Here is an 18541-nt window from a genome sequence, read left to right as displayed (position 1 = left end):
TTTAGATGTTTATGGTACTGATATAAAAAGAAAAATTTTAAGAATCCCAGCGTGTATTGTAAAAGCTTGGTCTAGCCTATATATGACCTAGACCAACTTTGTGATCACATACAAGAGCGATGATTTTAACTAAATTATTAAAAGGTAGAACAACATTCTGTCTTCCTATAGATAAGCACTGAAAAATCACTCATTTTTAATATTTCTACAAAACTGCCTTTCTTCTCTTTTAAGAATACCTCTCCAATTAGTTTTCTTTTGTCATCCACAAACCACTTAATTCTCTGATTTTTAAGGCTATGTGGTAATATAATTTGACTGCCTCTATGGGCCGAAGCGAAGATTTCCAAGCTGCACTCCATGCATCTGTCTTACTAGGGTGTGTCGTAATCCCAGTGAAGTTATTGCTTCAAAATACTGAAAAAGTATTTCTGTCTCCCTCTGCCATACCTCCTAAAAGAAAATGTGTAAATAATTTAGCTTTAAAATCTGAAAAGACATATGACAGTATATTTAAATGTTCTTAAAATGTAGTGCTTCTTGGAACAGTTTGGTCCTGTGCGTGTCACAGCTGGAGACGTTCAAGGTGGCATATACAGCCCGTGTTTCTGGTAAAAACCAAGTGAGGTTGGACGGTATGGGGGAAAAAATTCATCCTTCGTAAATGCGTGTCACTTATTGCAAGGGCATAAGGCATCGCTGGTTCTTCCTTGACACGGGAGCGCTTTGAGCCGTTGCTGCAAGGTTTGGCAGCGCCGCGTCCTCGCCGTCCGGCTGCGCAGCAGACCTGGGGCAAGGCAGTAAGTGCAGCCCAAGAGGCTGGAGTCTCGTCCTGGACCCCCCTTCGTCAGCGCCCCAAGCCATGGTGCCGGGCTCTGCTTGCTCTGCTCCCTGGCCATTAGAAGAATGATGAGCTGGCGTGGACAGAGGCTCTGCTGCTCCAGCGTTTTGTCTCACACCACCGCAGTAACGTGCACCACAGCGTGCCTGGGTTTGCAGGCATCTTACTTTTCTTCTGCAGTGAACATAGTTAACCCATCAGTGCAACGTGCCTTTAACGATTTGGTGTGAACAGAGAGGCTTGAACATTTCACAGCAGGTCCCTAGGTTAGGTAGGCTTTTATGTACACATGTATTTTTCTTTTTTAGTATATATACACATATATATTCCTCTACAATATTATTTGTCCAGAGTGGAGTGTTCCTTGCCTTTCCACTCAGGCTAGCGCTGCGTTCCCGATGCTGCCGTACTGCCGTCACGCTCCGACGCCGGCGTCTTCATTCCCATTCAGTACATGCGGTCTCTTGCTCGGGAGGACTTGGCAGACGGCGCGCTGCGTTCGGCAGCTGCCATCTGGTGCTTCCCACGGTTGTTTTCGGTTCCGGCTCTGAATGCAGCAGTCACGGTGGTGACGAGAGGAGCAGGGATGCGGGATGTACCCGTTCCGACAGCTTCCGACTCTCCAAATGCTAGCACACCTCGGCAGGGACGGCTCCAAAGGGCGAACCTGGGCCGGGTGTTACATTTGCTGGTAATTTATTGACTTTGTGGGAAAGTGCTGTTTGCCTTCAGCTGGGTACCATTTCTAAAACTCTAGTCCAGGAATAACTTCTTTTCTTCTATCTTTTTCTGGCGGGCAGATGAGATGCAAACTACATGCTCTGTGAGCCCGGTTCAGGGATTAACGCAGAGTATACTACTCAAGTGTTAGGCACGTGTACCCTGTGAGGAGTCTGGAGCTTATATTAAGAAGTCATAGGAACCGTTGTACATGCTGCACCATGCACGTCCTGGGACACAGACATTTTCTTCCCTGCGTTTGCAGGCACCGTGCTCTGCCTTCTCTCACGGGATGGCCCTGGTCCAGCTCCTCCTCTGATGGTCAGATAAACCCGTGGGTGGCTGGGAGCAGTGTAGCTGGCTTAGCTACTCCACCCCATTTTAGTCACTCATTAGCACTGTTAAAAATAGTTCCGGACTGCAATGACAAACAAGAGAAATTCTTTTGCTATTACAGGAAAACCTAAAGGTTATTAAAAAAAAAAAAAAAAAAAAAAAGAAAGAAAAAAGAAAAAGGGGGGATCAGGAATGCCACTGGGTAACTTGGCCACAGTTTATATGGCCTCTTTCGAGCATTCATTGCCTCTCTTCCCCATCAGCCTAGCTCTTTATTTGGAGTCAACGTAGTTCCAAAACGTCCTAGAAATGTGATGGAGATGTGACAGTATGTTTGCATTTGTGTTATTCCTAATTTTGGATGAGCAGCTGGAAGAAACACAAATTCTCCTGTGTGCACTCGGGCTGGAGGTGGCAGCAGTTTGCTGGGGAGCTGGGCTGTCTCCAGGGTCACCGTGAGAGGGCTGGCTGTCCCCAGCCCAGGGGACCGGCACCTCGCAGGGATGCTAATGGTGATGTCACCCAGGAAGACGGTCATAGCTGGTGGCCCTCACCCTGGAGATGATACCTCTCATCCTTTTCAGAGGAGGAAGCCCAAGCTGCTGTTGCTTTCGTTTTTGTTCAGGTGTCAGTTAATTTGTCCTGTTGCAGGTGAGAAAGGGACACCTCATGTACCTGCAAGGCACATAGCCTTTGGTAAACACTTGCTCATCGCTGGGATTTCTGACTGTCTTGTGGTTTTTAAGCCTCTTTTCTGGCAGGCTCTGCCAAGCTGGACAGCCCTGCTCCTGGTGAGAGGCTCAGAGTCACAGGGCAAGGCTGAGATCCGGCCAGTGCATGGTGAATTTGCAGTTGTCTGAACTAAAGGTGTGATCTGTGCCCCGCACAACGTTGCAGACGTTGGGAAATAGAAGTGAAGTTTGCAAACTCTTTTTTTTTTTTTTTTTAATGACAAATAATCTTGAAAGTGATTCATGTTGGAGAATTCTCAAAGCATTGAAGAAAGCGAACAGGTTTGGGTAAGGGAACAGTGACTTCATGGCACCGTTCCCTCCAGCGTGGAGAGCAGAAGCACGACTGGGAAAGAGCTTGCCACCCGACCAGCGAGATTCACTCGCGAATGTGACAGCTCCTCGTTCCTGGGTAGGGGAGCTCCCAAATCCCCCTAGGAAAATGGCAGCCAAACTGAGCCAAGGCCTTTCTGAAGGGCTGGCTCTGCTTGCCTCACCTCCCAGCAGCCTGGAGAGCCTCGCAGGCTGCCAGCCCTGCTGCTGGGCAGGAGGAGCCCGGGCAGACTGGTGCTGCGCCCACAGCTGCCCCAGCCGGAGCTGCAATAACCGCAGGTACGGGGCCCAAACCGGCCCACGCTGTCAGTGCCTCTGCTCAGAGAGCATGGTGCTCTGCCAGCCTTTTCCAAAGCTGGGGTCGGAAAAAATGCCTCTTACTGGGGTATTTTTTTGGTGTGTGTTTGGTTTGGGGTTTTTTTTCTCTTCAGGCAGATTTACGACTGCGTGACCATGTGGCCTTGGTACAGACAAAGGCAAACCTGAAATAACTGGAAGAGGTGATTTCCTGGGAAGGATAAAAGTGTTGTTGCACCGCTTTGTTCTTCAATCTGTCTTCCTGCACCATCTGTTTTAAAATACTGCATGTACTGGGCTCAGGGCTCTAATCCACTTAGCCTGATCCACTGAGACCTTGGTACTCGCCTCTGAGTTATCATATATCATTGGGCTTTGAAGATTTCAGCAGAAAACTGGTGCAAACTGGTGGTTTTTGGTGCCTTGGTTGGTGGGAGGAGGATGCTCTCCTTGTTTCAGTATCACACACCGTGTCAGAGGGCTGCGTGTTACCGCACTGGCAATGTTGCTGCATGAGCAACTCGGCTGTGGTCGCATCATCCAGATCGCAGTCTCTTTGCTGAGGGGGTGCAAATGCAGCTCAGGGGTGGGAAGTCAGCAGCTGGGCTGCAGAACAGGGCCACGGGCCTCTCCGGGCCAGCTCAGAGGGTGTTTTTGGGTGGCTGGAGCCATAACGGAGCTGGCTGACCCAAACTGGCTGGTGTTCCCTAAAACAGGGTCTAGCAGGAGTCCTCCTGGTCCCCTCTGAGCCCCCGTGAACTCAGCTGAGCTCATCAGCACCCACACTGCTGATTCACGCTGTCCTCGCAGCTTGGTTTCTCAGCGGGGGTTCAGCTGGGTGCAGCACTTCCCATGAGCGAGGCTGGCCCTGCAAAGCCATCGCACCTCGGAGAGCTGGCTGCTTCCCAAGCCTCCATCCTCACCTCTGCATCCCACCTCCCCCCATCGCCCCAGCCTGGGCTTTTCAGGCTCTGCGTTTGAGTCTGAGCAGAGCAATTTATGCTTTCTCCACCTGGCAAATGCTAGGAACAGCACAAGGCTAGATAAATATTATCAAGCAGTATTTCATACGGAAATACAACAGCATTTCATCTCCTGCTTACTACCTTTCCACCTGAGCGAGAGCTAAAGTAACAGCTCTCTCCCATGCAGCACAATTAAAATAAAAAGTTTCTATACTTGGCATTATAAATCTCTAAATTAGCTCCCAATATTGTGTATTTACCAGAGAGAAGCATCACTTTAGGTAAATCCCTCAGCCAAATGGAAAAACAAATTGAGCAGGTGGAAGGAGACTGAATGTACCAAACACCCAAAGGGCATCTCTGGTAACTGAGCACAGCCTAAAATAATCCTGTACTGGCTGCCTGTTGCACGCTGTCTCCCCGTGCCTGGATGGCTCCGAGGGATTCCATCAGCAGTGGAAAAACACCCCGCACACGGGGGCTTCATCTGTCACCCTATGTTTGTAGGCTCAGAGATGACTCAAGCCTTGCAGATACCACTGAGTGATATGGTCAAGGGACAAGGCTTTGATATGGCCTTGCAGAAGATCAACCTTTCTCGATCATGAAAGAATAGTTCCAATGAAAGCCTTGGAAGTCTCTTTGTCTCAACGTTTTGTTGACCGCATGCAGCTACTGACCCCGCAGAGCAGCCACCACATCTGGCTGGGTCTGGTTGTGGCTCCAGAAACCAGGACCTCTGGATTTGTGGAAGTTGTAGAGCAGTATGAACTAATGCAGAAAAGCCAGTTTCTCTGGAGGGTGGGGATGAGCAATATGACTTCTTGTGAACTACCCAAATATCATCAAGTCTCAGCTGTGTGCCGGAAAAATGATATTTATCAAAAGTCGCCATGTGCATCTCACTAGAGTGAGGAACGTTGTGTGCAATCTGGGTACTGTACTCAAATCACTCCAGAGAAAAACACAAGGGCTAATTAAAAAATGATGGGCAATTAGGAAAGTCCTCCAGCTGAACTTTTGGATGCATAAAGGAGGTGGTTTGTTGTTTTTTTTTTAAGGCAGAATAAGTAGATTTTAGGGAAAATCTCCTGGCTTTAGTCAAGCTGTCACATAACTAAGACATTTGAGACGTGTGATACAATCACAGTTCCACCTACTGCACATTGTTTGTTGGTGTTGGATTTGTGCCATGTTTTACGAAAAGATTAACATCAAAACACTCTTTTTCCCCTGCCTAAGGTTGCACCAGTGACTGCTGATTGTAAGTGTGCGGCCAGGCATTATTTTGCTTGTGAATCATAAAGGTACTGTGCTAGAACGACAGCATGAAGGACCGTGCCGTGCTGCGGGTACGCAGCGCCTGAGGCCTCTGTCGCACGAAGGTGAGTGATTCATGGTGAGCAAAAGGGCCGAGGCAGGAGGGACAGGGGGTGTTTCCACTCTGCTGCATGCAGGATCTAAGCACCCTCTCGTTGACCTCTATATTTGCTGACAGAGCGTGAAACCATTGCCCAACACATGCCCTGGGCTATTTGGACTGTTTTTCTGGGTTTGTCCAAGTATGCGGGACCAGGATCATGGCTGCACCGTTTGCCCCATTTCTTGCAGAAAAAATGTTATGGAGGATTCCGTTTATCAGTTGGATTTAAGGTGTAAAATCCATATGTATAATATGACATATTGAACAAAGCTGGTCAGCACGTGACAAACGACTGCCCACACCCAGGCAGGTCTGGAGGATGAGCCGGGTCTGACGAGGAGGCTTCTAGGTCTGCTGTTCAAAACACGCCATTACAGACCTGTTGTCTCACAGGAACGCCCGTGGGACGGTGCGATGATGGGGAAGATCAGGAGGAAAAGCCACACTAGAGCTCACAGCCACAGGCAGGCAGCCGGTGCAGGGATGCACCGTGCGAGGCATCCCTGTGCAGCATCCTCCCAGCGCAAGTGGTGACCCCTCTCCTTGCGTCGAAACCCATTGTCTGCCCACAGGCTGTGTAGTGGCATCCCAAAAAGTAGGGTTTTTTTGAATACTGGTGAGAAATAACAGTTTGTGAAGCAGCTCTGATATCTGGCTCTGGCACCATCCCACAGGGCACTGGCACTGGTCTTATTCTAGGCAGATTTCCCACACTGACAGGCTGTAGGGGCACAACACAACCTTATAGCAGTGACTAATGAGAATTGCTGCCCATCTCCATGTGGAAAGGCTTGGGAAGGGAGGGGTTTCAGGGAGCCTTCTCTGTCGCTCTTCCTTGCCTGGAAAAAATGCTTTGTGTAGCTTTGCAAACTGGGGAGCGTGGGAACCTAGAGCCAGGTTTATTCTCCTGTGCATATCCATCCTCCTCACCTCTCACATACAGCATGCACAGAAATTTGCTTTAATGCAGACTGAAAACCCAAGGATTTTCTGGCCTGATTCCGACTTTTATTCTTTATGAGGACAAATGCAAACTTCCTCATGTGCAGCGATGCATCAGGAGTTTAAGCTGTGGCAGTCCTGCCCGTGCCTCTGACTTTGTTTGTGTCAATAAGAGCAGAAATGTTGCGTATCTCTGCAGGCACAACCAAAGGAAAAAATTAGTGCATCTAGTCCATCTGGCTCAGTATGAGTGGTTCTGGGATTGTGTTCTGAATCTTCTTTAACAATCTTGAAAGGAAAGAGAGAAATCTGTAATTAAATCAATACATATGTAAACGAGCATCTGCCACAGAACTAGATTAACTTCTTTGTGTTAGCACATATTTCTGTTGACGTGTTATTTGTGACATATTCTTTGTATATAAGGGTGTTATTAGATTGGGGTTTGGCTCGATTTAATCAATTAAATGAGTCAAATCATTCTATGCATTTGAGGGATTTTTTTAAGCTGTTATGTTGGCTTTTGATGTGTGTTCTTGAGACTGCCTCTCAGTTGACAGCTACTTTTATGCTTTATGATTATTCAGAAGTAGGTTTGGGTAAATTATGCAGCTGATAAACTGCCAGTGTTCAAGTTTTCACTGACCAAATGTGGTTTGATATGAAACTAAGAGCCCTTCTTGCAGGCTGTGTTTGGATTTGGTTTGTTTCTGTACTTCTCTACAAGCCCTTCTGAAAGCTCAGCCAAAGCAATGGCTTCAGTAACTTCAGTCTAATTCTTTGGTGGCTGTAAACTCAAGTAGATCTATTTCAGTCATCTGGCATGTAGTAAAAATACTGAGAGCCTGAAGTCTTCATGGCATGAAAGAAGATATTGTTGTTTTCCATGTAGGAAATGAGGCTGGTCTTGCATTTCCTGAACTCTCAGTGCTGCATTTACTCCCTGGATAAACACGATCCATTATTCTTTGTTTCTTTCCAGGGCCTGCTTCAGAGCTTAGACCTCCCTAAACCTCTCTTCAAAAAATTAAATACATTCCTAGCTGCCGTCTTTGAAAAAAACATCACATTGGTGATTTTGCTGTCTGTGACCACCCATTCTGCAGGGCCCATCCACCGCATGGGGGGCTTGCGCGTTGGACTTGGGTGCTGCTGGTGTGTGGGTGGCAGGGTCAGAGGATGAGCACCTCTGCTTCCTGAGGTTTATACTTGTTTCTTCCTAAACTGGGAAATCCAGCTGCGTTGATCGGGCTCAGCCAGGAAGGATGCTCCATCTGGCCTCATTACATGTATATTTTTGGCTGCAGCAGGTTTTCACCGTGTGTGTGTAGTCCTCTGTGTCTTTGGATCATGCAAATGCTGCGTGTGTCTTCTCTTTTACAGGATATTTCCCTTATAGCCTTGTGCTGCTTCCACGGCTGCGGTGGGAGGAGAGTGGGAGCAAACAGCAAGGCTCAATCCTGGCTCCTTTTGCATATTATAGCACTTTGAGATTATTGGAGCTGTTAGCGATGCTCTGCAAGCCTGAGGACACCTGTACAGTCTGTTGACACCTGTGCAATTATGTTTGTCACTCATTTGTGGGTGGATCCGTCATGTTGCCTGTGAGGGCGATAGGTACGCAGTGCAGTTCCTGGGTGACAAACGCCACGTCATGATGCTAGTATGGCAATTCCAGGAGGCTCCATCAGGACAAGGCTCATCTGCTGTGTAGACGCCCAGAATGAAAAGGTGCTCGCTGATCGCAAAGACTTCAACATTCATCAGGCTCTGCTGCTGCTGCGGTCTTTGAACATTACATTTGCCATATGGACAGCAAAATACACAAGAATGAGAAACAGATTAAGACAAGGAATGCAAATACTGCTTTTTTGCCTGATGATAAAACAAGAAGATATTTGGAAAGGCCACCTGCAAAGCAAAGCTCACGCGTGCTCCGGGTGCAGTGCTCTGCGTGTGCCCCAGTCCTCAGCAGGAAGCAGTAACAGCGTGCGTGCGAGCCAGCTCTTCTTCCAACAGTCCTGGCTCCCGCAGCCACCGCAGCTTCCTGGGGAGCCACGCTGCATCCCAGAGCTGCTGTCAAATGGCGCAGTGTGGGAAGAAAACTTCCCACCAGGTTTAGCTCTAAGAAGTGTTACTTATCTGTATTGCATCAATAAAACTAGTGAATTCCCACCGCGAAGGAGAACTGTAGAGCAGTTTGACAAGGATGAGACAGGTGGGTGAAACAAAGGAAAATAAGTGTCTCTGTTGCAGCGTGTAACCAAACCGTGGTGCTCCCAGCCCAGGAACACCATGGGGGACAGCTGTACGTACAGGTCTCTCCTAAATGCAGCTCTCTGGATGCAACCCCCAGTGCAGGAAGTTACAAACTTTGATGGGCCCAAGGTGGGTCCTTAATTTCCTTGGTTACCAGCTGCCCTCGGAGGTGGGCACTGGGTCTTTGATTTTAATGTAGTATGGCTTTTATGCCTGGTGTCTCCTGAGCTCCAGCTGAGCTGGGCTGCCATCGTTATCCAGCCCTCAACCCATGTCATGGTGTGTGCTGAGCACCATGCAACTCCATCACGCGTCCTCTAACAATGTGTGCGGGAAATAAAACTGCGGGTCGATGTGCTACTAATCCGGGTGAGACCTTCTGCCCTGCCACCACTGAACCCTGTAGGGACACAGCAATTCAGGAGTCACGTCTGCGGAGTGCTTCCTTGGCCTTAATCACATCCCAGAGCTGCTGAGCACCACGGCTTAGTGTTCACTGAGACTGTGTGCTGGGCTGATGTATGAAACGCTCAAGGGCTCTTCATTAATTTTGTATGTTAATATCCCCAGGACAGCTATGTAATTTCAAGAACACTTCATTTACCATGCAGAGCTCTAGCCTTTTTCCTACCTGAGGCACAATTTTATGAATGACTCACTGGCTCCTTGCCACCCAGCAGGAACCACCACGTTGCAAAGGATTGTAGGCGGCTGTGAGGGAAGAAATTTCCTCCTCCTTCTTGGAAGGAGGAGAAAGTTGCCCCATCCCATGGACATCGGTTATCCACAGGCTGTGAGGAGGACGCGGGAGCAGAGGCTGTGGATGCCCTGAGATCCTCCAGGCTGTGGTGCTGCTCCTGTGCCATGAAAGGTGTGGACACGTCCCCACCTGTGTGAAGGGGTTGTGAATTGTGCTTCCTCCTGAGATATGCAGCTGGAGAGGGATTTCTCAGGGTTTTTTTAAATCTGCTCAGAAGAAGGAATCAGTAGATGCAGAGCTCTTCGGTCTTATCCCTCTTCTGACCTGGAAAAAGTGTCCCTGCATCAAGGTGCATGCTGTGCCTGGAGCTGGCACAGCTCCACAATGTGTGCGCCCAGTGGGGTTTTGGCTTACACACCTCAGTGCACACATAGCCTTGGCTTTGACCATCCCTGATAGACAGAGATGGCTTCAGCTCCAGATCCCATGGCACAGCTGAGATGGCTTGCATCCTGGCATGTCCAGGTGGGCTCTGACAGCCTGTTCTTCAGAAAGAGTACTGAAGCTTGCTTCTTACCTTGCCTTCACTTCAGTGGGGTTTTTATTAAGAGCAGCTAGTTATCTTAGCAGTTTGTAGCAGAGGGAACTGCACATGGGTGTTGTGGTGGTCTCTGTGGTTACCCGTGCTCTCCTCTGACAGATGCCATGTGTGATAGCACCTTTGGCTGCTACCAAAGAGAACCTGGAGAACCTGGCCTGGATTTTGGAGGGGACAGTGTTTGGCAGCTCCTGAAATGGGCTAAAAGGACATAGCTGGGTCTAAGAGACACCCGCTGTCTAATGCTAATCCAGATATGGCCTTTTCATGTGGTTCTCCAGGCACTGTGAACCTCAAGCTCCAACCTCCTGGAAGATGCCTGTCCATCTTTGCCATGCAGGGAGAGAAACTTGGTTCACATTTTCTCCCTTTGAGCTCAGGTATGTAAGGGAAGGTGATATGAGAGCTCTGGGTTTGTGCCGAAAGTGTTTTGAGCACTTGCAGGATTATTTGAAAACCGGGGCTCATTCTTAGAGATCTAAATCATGTGCTTCCGCCCTCTAGGACAAGCTCAGTGGTTTTTCTGGCAGCAGCAGACCAAGAGGTCATCTCTCCCACTAAACTAGTCTGAGACTTTTCAGCAGCAGCTGGTGCTCGGAAAATGAACCTGGTAAACATTAGAAGATTGTGTAATTGCCTGGTTTTGCGGTTCGTTATAGCTTTGCACGGGTGGGCACTGTGGTGTGAACCTACTTTCAGTTCCATTGATGTTCTTGCCTTGCAAAACTACAGAAAAAAACTTGAGTCCCCTTTTAAAAGATCTTGACGACCGCCCTAGAGACTGCATGCTCTGCTATTATTTCATGCACCACAGGACGGAATGGGGGTGTGTGTGGAATTTGCCTTTCTGCACCAAATCCAGGCTGTCACTTAGAAACTGTCTCTGCACCATGTGGCACTGCCAGACACCTTCACGAGCTGGGGAGCTGCTTAGTAGAGACGGCGGGGGGGTGTGTGGCAGCGCTGGGGCTCAATATTGTACTACGTAGCTATTAGCTGCAGTGATTCAGCTCAGTGCTTTGAGAATTATGGGGAATTCATTGTCAGGAAGCAAGGAAGGGCAATGATGCTCCTCAGCAACTGCATTGCAGAGTGGGAAGCAAACAGGGCTGTGGGAGGGCTGGGACCTTGTGGTGGGTTGACTTTGGCTGGCTGTCAGATTCCCATCCAGCTGCTCTTTCACTACTCCCGCTCCTCAACAAGAAAGAGGGAGGAGGTAAGATGAAAAAGCTGGTGGGTCGAGATAAGGACAGGCAGATCACTCGCCAATTACTGTCACAGGCAAAACAGACTTCACCTGGGAAAAAAGGGATCTGCTAATCCCACAGCCCCACCTTGAGATACAGACCACTCTGAAATAATATTGCTTTGAAGATTAGAGCTGGCATAGTGTTCTTTTTTCTATATCCACTGAATATATTTGGCTGTTTCTATCTCTGGATCTTCACTCTGCCCAGCAACAGAGATGTCTCATTTCACCAGTAGTGAAATTGAGACCAGTTGAGTTACCTAAGGCAGCAAGAGAAAGCCAGTGTCCTGCCTTCCAGATCTCTCCACCCGCATGCCGAGGTGGCGAAGGGTAACAGGAGCCACCTCCCAGCCAGCTCCTGGCCTGCGGTGGGGCGTGGGGAGGCTGATGTTGAAGGAACCAGCCGGGATGGGCTCTGGGGCTGCTTTCCTTTCTCTCAAACCACTTAGCTCTGTTTCCAGTACGGTTCCCCCAACTTACTGTCACCAGGCTGACAACACTCAATACTTACGTGGGTAGATTTCCTTGTGGCTCAGCAAAATGGTGATAGTTTCTTGACCGCTGCATGTTCTTCTTTCTTTCCCTGAATACTGGGGGGAAATGGTCCATTTTTCCATCCTTACGGTTAGGGCCATTTGTGTGTTTTCCCTGAACAAGGTGCTTGGGGTTTTTCTTTCACCATATTTTGCAGCAAGTGGCCATTTCAGTGTGCAAGCCTCTCCAGCTGCATCAAGTCTGTGTGATCGTTCCCTGCAGGTGTGCAGGGATTTTTATGCCAAAGGTTTTCCACTTCAGAATAAGTGTTGCTTTTCTGCTAAAAGGGAATTACAACCTCTGGGGTTTAGTGACTCTTTCAAGCGAGAAGTGTGTCCCGCAGCTTGGGCTTATGAAGAGCTGCTCTGGAAAGAAAAAGGTGCATACTGAGCAGCCTTTGGGTATTCCTAAGGTCAGCTTTCATCAGCTGGCATGGTGGGGTCCGAGGGGAGGTGGGGATGTGCTGCCTGGGACTCTGGCTGAGCCTGGGCATCAGCAGGGAAACTGAAATCGCACAGCTCTGCAATTTGATCTTGGGATCTGTCCCCTGAACTCCTAACCAGCACCCACCTGCGAGCACGTATCGCTGGGTCTGATGCATGAGATGGGTTTCGAGGCGCCTTTTCCAGGCGCAGCTTGTTCTTCTGGTGGGACATTCAACTTAATTTTAGTTGTTTAGCCCCATCCTCTCCTAAATCTGAGTGCTGGAACAAGTCATATTTTTCCGTAGGAAAACTTTGTCCACACCTTTTGGGAAACCTGTGGGAAGGATGAAGACAGCTGACACACTGAGAGAACTTCCCAGGGTGTTTCCAGCCAGCAGCCCACCAGAGCCCCAGCATGGCAGGACAGGAGGCAGAGCAGAGGTCCCACATCACAAAGAGTCGTGCGAGAGGGGCCGGGCCCATGTGTGGGGCTCCCAGCAGGGCAGCCACTCTGCGGGAGCCATTTGGGTGTGCGCCGGGCCCCTGTGGTAAATGTGATATGAGCTGAGGTCTCTCAGCCCTCTGCAAACAGGCGGCAGGCTGCGAGATCTGAGAAGTGCCGTGTGTCTGCCGGTAAGACTGACTTCTACCTAGAAACTGCAGCGGATTTGCTCCCAGCGTCAGCGGGATGCAGGGGCAAGGGCTGCAGCATCTTCTGCTGTCACATTCCTGGAAGGACGAGAGATGCCCTGCTTGCATGTCAGGGCTGTGACTCACTCAGGCTGGAGCCACTTCTTGGAAAAGCCTCTCCTCTGGGCTAAAAATGGCTGAGGGGAATGCTGAAGCTGTCATAGCCAATGCCATACCATCACCAGATTCTATGCATGGCCATATCTATTGACCTCATTACTCATTTTTCAAGCGTGCAGCACCCTTTGCAGAAACGATGCTTCGCACAGACAGCTCAGCAGGGTGTCTGGAGACCTGCACCTCTCTGGGCAGTGACCAAAAAATTCAAAGCAGGTCTTCCTGGTGACAAGTGTGTCTGGCTGTGATGGTGTGTCAGTGGGGAGGAGAGCTCGAGCTGAAACACAGACTTTTGCCAATGGTACTTGTGTTGAAAAGGAAATATCTCTCCTGGGCAAAATAAAGTGTTTGTGGAAAAGCCCATCTACATGGCGACTGTGGTTTTCTCTTTCTCACTGTTTAGGAAGAGAAGCATCTGGAAGATCCTGATGTTGATGCTTCTGGTAGCACCATCCCGCTGCAGCTCTGCCATGGGAAGTCTCCATCCTCCATCTGGTGCATCCCCAGAGCACTGCAGGGAGAGGCACTCCTGGGCCTCCAAGATGCAAGGTGAACTTCTGTTATCACGCTGCCACCATTTGACTCTGCAGAAGCCCCCCGAGCTGCTGGGACAGCTGGTGTGGAGGTGGGAGGTTGGGGCTGAGGCCATGGTGCTCAGAGCAGCGTGGTGTGCTGGCCCACCAGCCATCTCCGGCCACAGAGATGCTGTGTGTGCTCTGGGACTCTGCTGCAGAGGAAAACAAAAGAGAAAATGAATTCCTGGTGTGTTTAAACACTCCCGTGTATCACACACAGCTTCCTCTGCAGTGCTTAGGCATGAACTTTGTACGGCACAAGCTGGGGCGTGGTGATATCCTTGTCCTCGTGGCTGGTGTCTCCCCCTGATCTCTGCAGCCGAGGGTCCTTTGCTTTGCAGTGCTGGGAGCAGGGAGCAGCCCCAGCAGCCAGGATTTAGTCTGGGGGGTACCTTCCCATGCTGGCAGGATGGTTTCTGTAGCACCAGGGATGTTCTGTTTCCACTTCTGGATGTGACGCTGAGCTGATCTTGCTGCTCAGGTTTCTGTGCACAGGTGGTAGTTCCTACAAAAGGGGTAGTTCCTACAAAAGGGGTACCATGCACCCCTGCCCAGGGGTTGTCCATGCCCCTGTGGCCATCAGTGAAAGCAGCTGGGCATGGTCAGAGCTCGGCTGGGACCCGGGCTTCGCATTGCCTCTGGACCTGGGCTCTGTGCTGGCCCTGCTCCCATGGGTGGTGGTGGAGGTGACTGGACCTGGAGCAGACATACACCAGCCATGGGCAACTGCTTCCTTGGCCATGCAAAGGAAAACCTGCCGCCGGGGTCTGTTCAGGCAGAGGCATTCCCAAAACATCCATACTTTGGGGGTGTTGGGCTTGCTCTCTGCTCAGCAGCAGGGCTTCTCCAGCATCACCACAGCACCATGGCATGGAGGCCTTTCGTTTTCAGGGACAGCTTTCCGGGTGGCTGTGTGCGGAAGGGATGGAGGGATGGACAGGGAGGGGAGCCGGAGGAGTCAGTAGATGGCAGAGTTGTTTTAGCATCTGCTCCCTGCCGTGTCTCTTGCACACTCACAGGGATTTTGTGATGGGTTTGTTAGCAAGATGACGCCCCAAAGCCTGGGCCATTGCAGCCTGGCCTAGGAGCAAGCTGTGGGCTGCTGCAACCCGGCTGGTGGGGGCAAGCACCCGCAGCATCACGCTGCAGCAGCGCAGGGCTGGCACCGCGCAGGGAGAGGGCTCCTCGCGACGCCTGCGTGCCTGGCTCAGAGCATCGCGGCTTACAGCGCCCAGACGAAAGGGCTGCGGGTTCCCGTTGCAGTATCTATTGCATGCCATCCAAGTGATGCTGCTCTGCTTTGCATCGCTTTGCAAGAGGTTCAAGATCGGTTTTGCTGCTTCCGACCGTGTATGCATCGTCTTGGTTGGGCTCTCAGACCGAGCGTTAGTAGAGAGCGTGGCTGCACTTGGATTTCCACCCCAGCTCAGGTCCCTCCTGCCCTCAGGCGCTGCTCTCTCCATGGGGATGGTTACTCCCAGGCAGGGGTTGAGGACTTTCTCCCCAAAGCCCTCAGGTCAGGGCAGTGCTCCTTGTCTGCCCCTCGCCCCTGTGGCTGCTCGCCCTGGCTGGCTGATCTCCTGCCATTGCCAGCAGCATCACTCTCTCTTGCTAACCCTGGGGTTGTGCATGGCCCCAAGGAGATCTCAGGAATCCTGAGGGATGAGCACAACCTCCCAGGGGATTCAAAAGTCAGCGGAGGGAGAGGGGAGAAATGACAGCGAAGCCTGAAAGCGGATGCAGAGAAGAGCCATGGAGGTGACTCTAGCACTGCTGGAGAAAGCCCTATGATGAGAGCCTTACGGAGCTCGCTGTGTGTAAAGTTTTGAAAAAGATGAGTAATTTGCATTAATATTGCCATGGCAGGGGGAGTGTGGTGTAATGCAGGAGAGAAAGGGAGGAAGATTCAATTAGTGGCTGCCAAATCAACCCTGGGAGATATTGCCCATCTCTTGGTAATTTCCAGTCTGGATCCAGATGATTTGCTGCAAGATGTATCGGTGACACGCAGCCCCGGTGGGATAACCAGGCATGGTCAGCCCGGGGCTCAGACAGCACGAGGGCTCACTGCAAACCTCCCACTGCGGAGGGAAAGGCTGTGCAGGACAGCAGCTGATCCGGGTTGTGCCTCACCCACCTCCCATGACAGAATCCACCTGAAATCCTTGGGGTCCATCCAGCCCAGCACTGCGCATGGCATCACCTCCTGAAGTCTGGCCAAGAGCTGTGAAACCCTCCTTAGGGCACAATGCAATCCCTGACTTATGGTCATCTCCCACCCTCATGTCCGGGGACCCTTGTGGGGTGATGGAGCTGAGAGCTGGGTGGCTCTGCCACGGCAAGGCTGGGCTTGGCCCCATGGAGCCCAGCAAATGCTTGGATCCGGCTGCAGCAGCAGCTGCCGGGGGCTCAGCCCCACAGGGTGGGGAGGAATGGCAGCATCCCCCCTCTCCTCCCAAGGTTTTTGTTTTGTTTGCGAGTCCCACACGGATGTGGAAGACGTGGTCCCGTCCCGACAGGGCGGGCAGGGGAGGAAAGAGCAATGCAAAGGTGATGCCGGGACCCTCCCCACCCACCCAATCGTGCCATGCCGTGGGAGGCAGCCGCTGGTGCCAGCAGACCCGCAGCCTCCCGCGGGTTTTGCTTTTGCCCGCTCCTACCCTCTCCTTTCGCAACATGAAAGGGCAGAGCCTCGCCGGGGCGTTTCGCTGCAGCTTTGATGGTCGCAGGCCCCCGCATCCCGTGGCGGGGAGAGCTGCTTTCGGCACTCGGCTGAGTGCGGGGGGACGCATGGGATGCTCCCGCTCCCTTCCGCGGTGACTCAGGCAGCAGGGGCTTGTTTGGCAGGGCCAGGGCCATGGGCTCCCCTCACCAGGCTCTATTTTTAGGAAGCCAAGGAGAAGTAGGGGCAGCCGTCACAGCAAGAAGTTTCTAGTGCCATTTGTGGTTTCACAGCTTTGGTACAGCTCAGCATCAGCAGTTTAGCTGCTGTCCGTGGCTCAGCACAGCAAAGCTGGCATGGCCGCCCAGATGTGCAACCCAGATGTGGTACGAGAGCTGGGTGCCCTGTGGGGTCACCAGGGGCTTGTTTCCCGCTCTCCACCCGCCTCGTTCCCCTTGGGAAAGGCTGGCTCCAGGTGCGTCCATGGGTGATAGAGCATGGCAGGGAGGTGAGGAGGGATGGAGGGAAGGGGGCACAGGGAACAATAGCCCTTGGAGCAGGATGGCTCAGAGGCACAGCAGCACCCCAGTGCCACCCCCTGCAGCAATTTTCTGTTGCTCTTTGCTGCTCTGGAGGGTGGCAGAGAAGGGGCAGATGTCCCCTCACATCTCTTTGGGAAAAATGCAGTGAAGATGGCACTCTGCACCCTGCTGTGATCTGCTTGCTGGGCAGGGGGGCCTGGGACAGCTCATGTTCACATCTACCGGAGCTTGGAACCTCTGCTGACCTCCACATGGGTGTCTTGGCTGAAAGCCATGGCAAGCGATGAGACTGCAGCCTGCCATTACCATCATAGTGGCTACAACCACCATCTTCTGCTCTTTTCTTCCACAGAGATGTGACTTTCAAAATTATTGACACCTTCATCTATCCCTGAGGCTGCTTCTTGCTGCTCTGGACTGCAAGAGCTTTCTCTCATTCATACCAAAGTAAAAAATGAACGGAAACTGCAACACAACCTTTCCTTCTCCGGATGCTGGTGATGTTTTCTGTGGTGTTCTGGCTATGTCTGTTCTCTCTTCCTCTCCAGTGGCAGGGTTGTCCTGGAGATACGAGAGCTCAGAGGATGCAGGAGAGAGAAAAATCTGAAGAAGTGACAAAGCAAATGGTGGAAAAGCTCAAATTTCCCTTCTACCCATGGCCCCGCGCTGAAGGGACTTAATTTAGGTTTCTCTCATAGGTTCCCTTCTGCATCCCTCCCACGGCATTGCAGGCAAACTCCTTTTGTGACTCAGAAAAAAATCTTCTTTTTGAATGTATCGTTCTTAGTACTGCACAGCACCCTGCTTTTGTTAATTGTAAAGAGCATGTGGGGTGAACAACACATTTTAAATATCTAGTCATGAAACCGCAGCGGGCACACACACACACACACAAAATCACTCTCTTCTCATCAGCTTTCACCTTGCTGCCTTCAGAAGTGCTCCCAGGCTTTGATAGATCACCAGGGCAGGCAGCCGGATATTTTCACAGTAAACAAAACTCTGAGCGCTGAGTACAAGTGGAGACAATTTGCTGATCAGCGGAAATACCGCAACTAGGTCAATAGGAATGCAAGCGATGGATCACATTTTCCCATTGTCTTACCCGGGGGTTATCTGGCTGGAGGACCTGTGCCAGTCTGGGTTCACCGGTAGGCTGGTATGGTTACATTCAGAGGGTCTTGGGGGTGAAAGAAAACCCTGTTGGTTTCTCAGTGATTGGCTCATCACCAGGTGAAGGTGTGACTTCACCTTCCCTGGGGTTATCCCCTGCAGGCAGACTCTTCCTTCTTGTGCTGGGTCCTCCCTCTGTTGCCCTTCATCCCTCTGGACTATGCCCCTCTTTCCCCAAGGCTGTGTCCCCTCTCTGCTATGCTCCCCCATGTTCCTACAATAGCCAAGCAGTCAAGGATAGGCAACCTTGATGCTACCTGACCCTGGCATGGGTTAACATGGGTTTTGAGGATTTTGAGTATTTCCCCCAATCCCTACCATCCCTGTGAAGCAGTGAGGTAGCAACAGAACATGTCCTGAGGGGCCACCACCACCATACACACACCCTGTGGCAGCTCTGTCCTCCTGGGCTACCTGGCTGCAAGCAGC

This window comes from Opisthocomus hoazin, chromosome 14 (assembly GCF_030867145.1).
Source record: "Opisthocomus hoazin isolate bOpiHoa1 chromosome 14, bOpiHoa1.hap1, whole genome shotgun sequence".
Classification (NCBI taxonomy): Eukaryota; Metazoa; Chordata; class Aves; order Opisthocomiformes; family Opisthocomidae; genus Opisthocomus; species Opisthocomus hoazin.
This window is presented reverse-complemented; position numbering follows the sequence as displayed.